We start from the raw sequence: 10,870 nt of genomic DNA, 5'->3' as shown, positions 1-10,870 counted from the left end.
GTTGACGACGACAATAAAGCTTCAAATAAAGCAGGACCCAACTATACAGTACTAATACTTGGTCTACTGCTATTATACAGTACTAACTAGTAGGAGTATTACTTTGTTCATAGGTTTTCGTCTACTGCTATTCAGTACTATTAGTTTGTTCATAGGTTGCCAAGTATTTTGTAAACATCATTCATGAGCATGGAGCAGTTGTTTAGGATGATACTCTATTTTTTGACAACTTTATAAGTGCTGCTTTGTTAATAGAAACTAAGTATCATTGATATGTACAGTAGCTACCTATAAAGTCTGCTGCTTTGTTTCATTAGTCATTTTGTAAACATCAATCATAACACTTTGGATTTTCAAAGAGTATAAGGGAGTTTTATGTTCTCATGGATTTGGTTTTCACATTATTTTTACTCTTCACTGAGTTCACGGCGGTTCCATTTGTTTTGCTTCCGTTCAATTCATTTTGAATTTGAAATCTCAATAGAATAGACTCAGGGACCCATGCGACAATGATTGAAATCTCCATAGAATTGTTATATGGTCCTTCCGATTCTTCAAGCCCCATACTCGATACACCCATAAGACATTCGCTTTTACCAACATAATGTCTTACCTATATAGGCGATCATATGCACATAAACACACTATAAATTCAGACATTCGCTTAGAATCCCTGTATCTCTGCACACAAAGGAATAGCTCATTCACGAGAAAAGAGGATTGTGAAAGTCTCAGTCTAGCTAAACCAAGGACATACTAGAAGATATGGTACTAAGCTCTTAGGCCCAAATACGGAAGTCTCAGTCCCAGTCCACGGAGTATGTCCAATTACGACATTCCGAAATAAACTTAATGAAACAACCCGAAACTCTCTCCTAGTATACTCTGTATTAACATACCAAGACTGGACATAAGTTATCTTACCCTTCTTTCTGAATCAGCGGAACAAGCAGAGGCCATAGGAATCAAGCAGGTGCTGATATGGGCGCTTCACAAGAGGTCCCTTCATATTAGCATCTCCTCCGACTGTCTCCAAGTTATCTTGCAGATCACTGGGATCGTTTCAAGAAGTCACCGGCTGCATTCAGTTATTACTGATATTATGGAATTAGGAAAACATTTTCATTGTGTATTAGTCTTCGTTATGTATGTTCCTAGGTCTTTGAACTTTCTGGCACATAATGTCGCCAGAAAAGCTCGCCATAAGTTCTGGAATTACCACTCTCTATAAAACTTGCACGGTACTAGCAAAAGTTTGCTGCAACAGCAAAAAATAGAGCATTGTTTAGTGACATGACCAGCCATGTCTCGACCCCTAGGCAACCCCCAGACCCCATGAAAACTGTAGCTCTTACAAAACTCCTTTCATGATATATTGGAGAAGATGCACTCAATTTTCATCAAATGACAGATGATTATTAATAAAGACACTGTCAAATTAAGAAGGTATTATACTATTATTGCACTACTCATCAACAATGCAGGAAGTTGGCAATTTCGGCACCTATCTGAGTTGAGCTGTGCACTGTACAGCTGGAGAATAAATGTTTTGCTCCATCAATTAAATAACATGATAGTGAAATATATAAAGCCACACTTTTACACATTACTTTTCCAGAAACTCAAGTTCTTGTTTAGAGCCGTCTCTCACAATCGATTAAAATAGGGTTGAAATGAAAAAAAAGTTATGAGAAGTCTAAATTTGAGAAGGCGAGACGGTTTTCCCGAAAACATTTGTTTTGATTTTTCTACAGCCAACGAAAGTCCTAGACCAACCTATCTAATAAATAAAATTCCATAATAAAATCATCATAAAAAACTCGAACATGAAAACCAACATTAGAAAGGTCCAAAATCATCAAATTTTGCATCTTTTCCCAATTGATTTTTGTAATTTCACCCCCAATTTGATTGTTAGATAATACTAACTCTTGTATCGAGCTCATTTCTTCAATTGATTTCATCATCAACCCGATATATTATTGTTCCGAAGATCCAATAAAGTTAGGTTCTTTAAGTTCCCAATTTGTTCAGGAATATTACCCATCAACAAATTGTTGCTTAAATCAAGTTTCAGGAGCGATTTTAGATACCCAATTGAAAATGGAATGTGCCTAGATAAGGAATTTCTGCTCAAATCTAGGATTAAAAGCTCAGTAAGACTGCCAAGGTTGTCGATAATTCGACCCGTAAATTTATTCTCAGACAGGACTAATCTCTTCAACTGTCTTAAATTCCCAATTTTTGACGGCAAATTGCCTGAAAATCCATTTTCAATGATCACCAAAGACTGAAGCATTTCGAGATCACCGAATGTAGAAGGTAGTTCACCAATGAGACTCGGGTTCGACCGGAATTCTAGTGACTCTAAGGTTGAACCCAGATTTGCCCATTTATCAGTAGGCAATGTAATTAACTTCTGTGAAGAAAAACAATTGTAGAAAGATAGAGATTTGAGATGTTTAAACTCAAATAATTGTGGCTTAAATTCTGGGTTTTCAGCACATGTGAGGGAATTGTCATGAAGAAGTCCAATGTTAAATCTGTGACATGACCAAAAGTCATTCAGAAGATCACATGAAAGTGAAACACCCTGCAAGCACAGGAAATTACAGTTCTGTTAGTTTGCTGTTTAAAAAATGCATGTCTTTTTTCTACCGAAGACGTCTTAATCAAAGGGTTAAGACGAAGGATCGTGACAATAGGTCACCTAAGTTACACAGACTCAGCAGCTTCAAGTGTCGGACACGACACAGTGTTACAGTGTCCGATACGGCTAATTTTTCACAATTTTAGGTTTAAAAGGAAGTATCAAAGTATCGTGTCGTGTCTAGGGGGTGCTAACGAGCCGAGCTGAGCCCGAGCTTGGCTTTGCTCGGCTTGTGCTCGAGAACTAAAACTCGATCTTGAGCTGATCTCGAGCTTACCCGAGCTTGTAGAAAATGTGCTCGATATCAAGCTTGCGAGCTTTAACGCGAGCTCGAGCCAAACTCGAGCTCAAATCGAGCCTATATATAATGGTTAATTTTTTTATTTTATTTTTCTTCCGATATTTTCAATAACAAGACTCGAAGGTTAAATGTAAAATATTTGACAAATCAGTGAGACATTTGATATACGTGATACAAAGATATAATCATGATAAAATATTTTTATACAATATGAGCAATATCTTATATAATCACATAAGTTCGAGCTGCTCACGAGCTTTTCGAGCCGAGCCAGCGTTTGCTCGGCTTGACTCGTTAAGCTCTCGAGCCAAGTCCGAGCTCGAGCCGATCTCGCACGAGCCGAGCTTTGACCGAGCTTTTGCCGAGCCGATCTCGAGTTTCTCCCGAGCTGTCTCGTCTCATTAACCAAAGTGAAATGTGGGAGTAACATCCCCACTAAACTAAGAGAATAAGAAAGCTCTAATATTTTCCCACCTAAATGAATATTCTATATTTGGGCTTCATTATATTTTATCTACAATTGGATCAAGCTGCTTAATTCCATATAATTCTATTCAATTTACACATTTATATGTCTACAACTGGGCCAACACTGATTAATTATATACAATAACTAACCTACTACAAGATAAGAGCATTGATATGTTGTTTTTACTTCTAAAACGAAAAAATTGCGAATAATTTTTTTTTTTACACTTTAATTTAATACTATCTATTTCTACTATATACAACTTGAACATTTAAATTTTGGTTATTTTTTAAATTTTTTTGATTTAATATGCATTGATATGTTGTTTTTACTTCTAAAACGAAAAATCTGCGATTAATTTTTTTTTACACTTTAATTTAATACTATTTATTTCTACTGTATATAACATGAACATTTAAATTTTGGTTATTTTTTAAATTTTTTTGATTTAATATATACATAAATATATTTATTACAACACAGATACACACAAAATAGTTTCAACAATTGTATATACGGTAACAGTGTTGAACCTTCTTTTTTCTATCTCTTAATATAAAACATTACTAATATTAAGTTTTATTCTATACTTAAATTTCAAATGGAGTTAAAATAAGTTAAATATAATTAGATAATTGTCAAATTCTCTAATGTCCCTATCTAAAATACCGCGTGTGCGCGGGATTTATACTAGTAGTAAATCAAGTGTTTGAATCCCCCTCGATCACTCATATATTGTACTGGTCTTACGCCTCATTTAACATTCAATTAGTCTCCCTTGTCACGTGCATTATCCATCACAAGGGACAGACGGGACGAATACATACCATATTAGGTTAATATGGTTACAACGTCACTTACAAGTGGTTCATTTTGTATGTTAATATATTAAAATCTGATTTGACAATACATAATAAAGAAATGGAAAAAAAAAAGATTTCCCCATGCAAACAGATGTGTGCTCAGTAAGATCACTTCCTCACTCTTCTTCTTATAATGATAACAAAATTGCATAAAAATGGTCACGTATGAATATATATTATAATGTTACCAACTTAATTGGAAATGTGAGTCTTGAAATGAGAACATATACGAACTCAAATAGTCACATCACAAATAAGGTGATTTGTGTAAAAATGATACTCACTCTTATTCTAAATAAGTGTCTCATTGTCCATTTTCGTCTATTCACAGTAATGTCCCATTGTCCATTTTTGGTAAGTGTTGTGTGGTCCAAATTCAATTCCATTTCCGTCTATTGACATAACTGTCCTATTGTCTGTTTTGTGTGGTCTAAACTCACTTTCTTAATTCTTGTGCCATCTTCACAATGGGACAGTTATCTAGAATAGGAGGGAGTAGCATTTTAGTCTGAAATGTAACCATAATAACAATCATCTTATCTATATTAATACAAAAGACAATATTCAATCCTCAGCGCGCCACGTCATTAATGCAGTTTTTTTTTTTTGGAAATTCATGTTATGGCGGGACCCGTGAGCGTGCAATGTATTTATTTCTTCAGATTTATGTCTTTTCAAACATGCGACAAATTCCGTCTTACAACAAATTCTATGAAATAATATTATGAAAAATTCTAAGATTTAATATTATGAAATAATTTTATACATTCCGTGTAAATAAAATTCATAACATATACGCAGAATGAATTACAAACGCGAGTAAATGAAATTGAATTACATAATTTTTAAAACAAAATTACATAATAATAAAATTACATAATTTCAAGAAGGAATAACATTTATATACGGGATCGAACATAACACGCAAATGAATTACATACATAATTTTTTAAAACTACATGGTACAATATTTTTTGTTTAAAAAATAAATCTGGACGGGGTATTTACTTGGAGTACAAAATATTCATGTATTTTGGTTAATATTATTTTACCATGCAGCAACAACATGACAACATACTTTTTTTAAAGTACATGGTACAAAAAATTTTGTTTAAAAAATCAATCATGACGGAGTATTTACTTGGAATATAAAACTCGGCAACTTAACTATCAACCACGCACACCGAAAATGGTAGGTGACAATGATTGGCAACCGAGTTAATTTAGTCTTCAACTAGCATTTAAAGCAATTTTTTTTTTTTACTCTAAAAAAACAAATAAATTTTAATTTAATTTACAAGTGATTAAATTTTTTTAAAATAAATAATTCACAATTATTGTAATAAACATTTTTTTAATAATAACACCAGGATAAATTAACAGTCGAAAAACAAATACACATCCAACTAGATAAATACAATAAAAATGCAAAAATAAATATACATCCAAAAACATTAATACTGGCCCAAATACATACCCGTGCAATTTTGCACGGGTTTAAAACTAGTTTCTTTTACAAATAAAAGACTTATAATGATAACAAACTAGATTTTGTGCCCGTGCGTTGCACGAATTTCAAATTTGTCCTCCCTCTAATGGTTTAGACCTTTTAATACCATTTTAAATGATACGCAAAAGTTGTATTTCAATTACTCAAATAAGGTACTCCGTATAAATTTTCGTATCTTTCATTTTTTTTAAAATCTTAAATCAAATAATTATGTCAAACAGTCAAAGGGTTGTCAATTCCGTGTAACTCTTCTTCTTTCATCATTTATCCCTCAATTAATCCACAACATACACACTATTGTCCAAAAAAAAATCCCAACACAAAGGCATTCATTCCATGTATAATTTTTCATTAAAATTTTAAACAATTCCATTTTGTGTAGTCATTTGCTTTTAATCCAAATAATAACTTTGATTTGTTGTCTAAGAAATACCTAATGTTTTATCTTTATTACTACCATGTGATAGTATTTGACCTGTTTCAAACTTAAAACGGCTAAAATGTCAATCTTAATCAAGACCGACTGAATGAGTGCAATAGTGTGCATTGTTTTCATAGTGCAACATCATACGCTTTAACCACTTGCTCAAATGTACGAAATATTGTGTGAGCATTACAATTTACTGTATAATACACCCTCGTAGAATTATGATCCATAGTCATAAAATAAGTAATTTTTATAAATGAGTTCTCTGTTATATAACAAAAATTGATTATTTCTGCCTTTTCATGGTTATGATCACACAAATCAGTCCTTATATTGTTTTTAATTTATATTTATATTATATAGTAGTAGTATAGAGTAGTTGTTTTAGGATAAGTGTTCTACTATTGGTAGTAGTCTTCTCATTATCTTCGCATAATTTTAAGAACTACTCCAATCAGTAATAAAAAATGTATTGGGAAGGTTTGGGTTTGTGCAAATATTGCAGTGTTCTACGTCGTTTTGATATCATGGTAAACTATGGACTCTAAAACTTAATTAGTACTCCGTGAGTCTGTGTAACAAAATAATGATCGTAGCATAATTAAATAATAAACGGTTCACACCCGATAGTTAATCTCACCTTTCTTGTCAAGTTAAGATTGAATTTTAATTGCCATCTTCCATACTGGGATATAGGCGGCCATGGTCTGTGTCTGTCAAATACGTATAAAACACCAAATACAAAGGTTAATAGGCAGATGTTCATGGCATAGTTTATATACACTATTTATAGTTTAAATTCTAATCAATTTAACTTATATAGAAATAGAGAGTATGAAAGACAATAGAATTCTATTAAAACAAATATATTAGGAGTCTTTACGGTTGTGATAAAATATTCCAAAATATACAAATTAAAATTCATTAATGATTGTTAATTATATCTTTAAGTAATCTTCACATATATTACCTTCTCTATAATAAACAAAACATCCATGTTAAGCAATGTTAACTAAATTTGTACTCCCTCTGTTCCGGTCATATGTTTACACTTCCTTTATATTGTGAGGGGGAAATAAAGGAAGTGTAAATATATGACCGGAACGGAGGGAGTAGATAATTTCAAGATCAACACATATTTCAAATAAAATAAACAATAACGACACGCTACATTAGTTTTGTTAGTTACTACGTTAATTATTTTGTGATTTCACCACTGAGAGAGGTGGTGCAACTTATTAGCCAGATTTATCATTTTCCTTGAAGAGCAACACCCAACAGTCCCAACTCTAATTCCGCCCTTGCTACTAACAAAACCATTATCCCTACAATAATATGGAACAACTCTAGGCAAATCATCAGCTTCGAAACCAACCATTGATGACCTCTTCTTGGCTAGCCCTTTGTGACCAATTGTCGAGCTATTAGCACTTGACTCCTTGTTAATCGTTCGCTTGTAGGGACTAAAGTATCTAGCTTGTAAGTAGCCGTTGCGTCTCCAATGCGCAACGTACAAGTCTGCACGCTTTAGGGATTCCTTCATAGCGGCACTCATTAGCCTTATTATTTGTTTTAGGACATTAGATTTTTCTATAATCAATATTGAAGGAATCATGTCTAGTAGTGTGGAGCATCGCGTCGTTTGACGGACTATATCTAGTTCGCTGGACATCAACACCTCCACCATGTATCGGGTTTCACCTACGTTCACGTCGATTCCTTCATAGCGTCACTCATTAGACCCATATGATCCGGCTGGAAATCGGCGGGCTGCTAATTGATTTTGTCTCAATCGGGACGGAATACTTCCTACAAAAACGGAAACTCAAGCTATTAGTTAAGCATATGTAAATAAAGTAACAACATTATATTAGATAATCAACACTAATTTTTAACACAGGCAAAAACAATGTACATATATCATTATTAAGAACAAACAACAATTGAATATGACGTAAGAGTAGCAGGATGAACTACTATTAAAACGAAACAACGGCTTAGTAGAAAAAAAGTATGACAGTATATATTGATTATGAACGGAAAACCAAAGACCAATACAACTTCTTGTTTTCTTATTGGTATATATAGATGACATAAAAGTTTTTTCCCAGTAGAGTTTTAATAGACATCAAATGCAAAGTGCAGGAGTTATATTATTATAGTAATCCAATATTTATCTTAATATATCCTAAATATATAGCTTAGTTAATAAGAATTTAACGTGATATATTTTTTTATATTAATATATTTATTATTTTGACTCGAGTGTTTAAGAAAGCGTGGAGTCTCTAAAATTGCCTGAAAAAAGCCTCTTTTATATATATACTAGATTTAATGCCCGTGCGATGCACGGGCCAATTTGTAATATCGTACGATTTATAATTCAGTAATATGATGACTACATATGCTTTAGTTGACCCCATCTTTTAACATATGGGTATAAACTAAGACCCTGTTCTTTTCGGCCGAAAAGAATTGAACTGAACTGCTTTAGTTGACCCCATCTTTTAACATATGAGTATAAATTAAGACCTTGTTCTTTTCGGCCGAAAAGAATTGAACTGAAATGAGACTGAACTTAATAAAGTTAAACTGAACAAAATAAACTGAAATTAAGTCCAAAAGAACATGACCTAATTCTTAATGAATCAAACCTATATTTGGCTCAGCTTTAATTATAAGGAGTTTAACCAACTTACATAAGTTATCCGAAAATATTTATTCGGGTTTATATGATTTGAAGAGTGTTAAACTTATACACATGATTTCATTACTAACCGTAAAAGTGTTCCAAAGTGTTCCAATTATACTCCACCAAAAGGGATATACGTAAATCTAGCTAATTCATAGCTTGATCCATTTTTTTTAGTAGAATTAGTTAGCCACTAATATCATTTAGGCTTTACCCCACAATTCTGGATATGATGGTATATTGTTTATCACAAATTGTTATTTAAGACGGTTAAATTAATTTTAATTTTAAGACAAGTTATGTAGTTAAAACAAAACAAAATCGGTATGTGTATAAGAAAAAAATAACAGGACGGTTAAATTAGTTTTAAGTTTATGACAGATTATGTAATTAAAACAAAACAAAACCGGTATGTATAAGAAAAAATAACATATTTGTCTTATATACACATCTACGTACATATAATACTCTGTATAAAAAGAGCAGCAATTAGCAACATGACTGATAATTAGCTACTTACAGTTGAAGTTGAATTGTTGATTAATTAATTAAATAAAAAGTTTCGTATTTCTTTTATATAGAGATAAGAATACAAATCCAACTCAATTAAATACTATTGGCAATAAATATAAACCACGGTAGAAGTTTGGTACTACTACAATGACAAAATTTATCTAATAATAATGTATCTCTCTTAAGTATTTTGCGAAAGTTGGGGATTCTAATATCGCTTCAAGTATTCTCTAGTATCCGTAACTCTTGTGGTTTAAGACAAACAAAAGTTAAGCGCTTATCATCAACGATTCTTGTAAGTTGTAATAATGCAATGAATGAGTTAAGTAAGGCAGATAAATAATCAAAGTAACGTATAATATTACTGATGCTGATTACACTTTCGTAAGCCATAATACTATATCATCATTCTATCAACATAACAAAACATTAATAAAACAATTCTTTTAAAAGAAATATTATCTACCTTCTTCTTCCAAGCTTCTCTTCTACAGTCAATGTTGTCAGGATCGGGATTCTACTTTGGATCGATGGGGAGGGTAGGATTGAATCGGTAGAATCGGATCGTAGAATCGTAAGATTCTACAAACTCACTAAATATAATTTTTTATTTGGTAAAAACATATAAGTGAAAATCAAAACACTTATTTATTAATATTTATTCATAAAATATTGGTAATTAATGATTTTTGTATCATTCTATGAACAACTTACACAAAATTTGGGTTTTACGGTGTCATTATATAAAAATATATATTAATATTTTTTATTATGGAATTGGATCGTAGGATCGTAAAATCGTAGGATCGTATTATGATCCCATCTCTAGAAATTTTCAAATTAATAGGATCGTAAGATTCTACAACTATGATAGAATCGTAGGATCCAGGATCGGTCAAGCATTTTTGGATCGTAAAATCGTAGAATCGTTGGATCGAATCGCGATTCTGACAACAATGTCTACAGTTCTATCTTCTTCTCTCACAACCTATTAAAATATCGTTTATTACCTTCTCCTTCAAAGATTCTACAACACCCCTCTTCTTTTAAACATCTTGTATCATATTGCACCCAAAAAAAACATCTTATACATATTGTGAAATTTGACAAAAAGTTGTGCAACAGTAAAGAAGTACTTTTATCTCAACAAACACGTAGAATCATAGATTAGATATAGGATTTGATTAGTTCTCAACAAACTTCATATTGACCGAAAAATATATAGATAGATCATAAAGAGGTACTCGTACAATTTATGAAAAATACCAAACCATAATTTTAAACACTTTCCAACCTTTGTCCTCCTTTTAAAAAATTGTTGTATCCGAAAATATGAATCTTTTCCAATGCTAAGAAGTTGTTCGACATGTAATACTCCAGAATAAATAACCAATGTCAAACCCTACATCGGTTAGACTACGTGAAAAAGATTAAAAAAATTAATG

The 10,870-nt window shown here is 32.1% G+C and overlaps 1 pseudogene; it reads right to left on the bottom strand.

The window, feature by feature from the left end:
- Positions 1-1,536: 1,536 nt before the first annotated feature.
- On the bottom strand, positions 1,537-7,763 carry LOC141641872 (uncharacterized; annotated as a pseudogene).
- Between the last annotated feature and the right edge of the window lie 3,107 nt (positions 7,764-10,870).

This window comes from Silene latifolia, chromosome 2 (assembly GCF_048544455.1).
Source record: "Silene latifolia isolate original U9 population chromosome 2, ASM4854445v1, whole genome shotgun sequence".
NCBI lineage: Eukaryota > Viridiplantae > Streptophyta > Magnoliopsida > Caryophyllales > Caryophyllaceae > Silene > Silene latifolia.
This window is presented reverse-complemented; position numbering and strand designations above follow the sequence as displayed.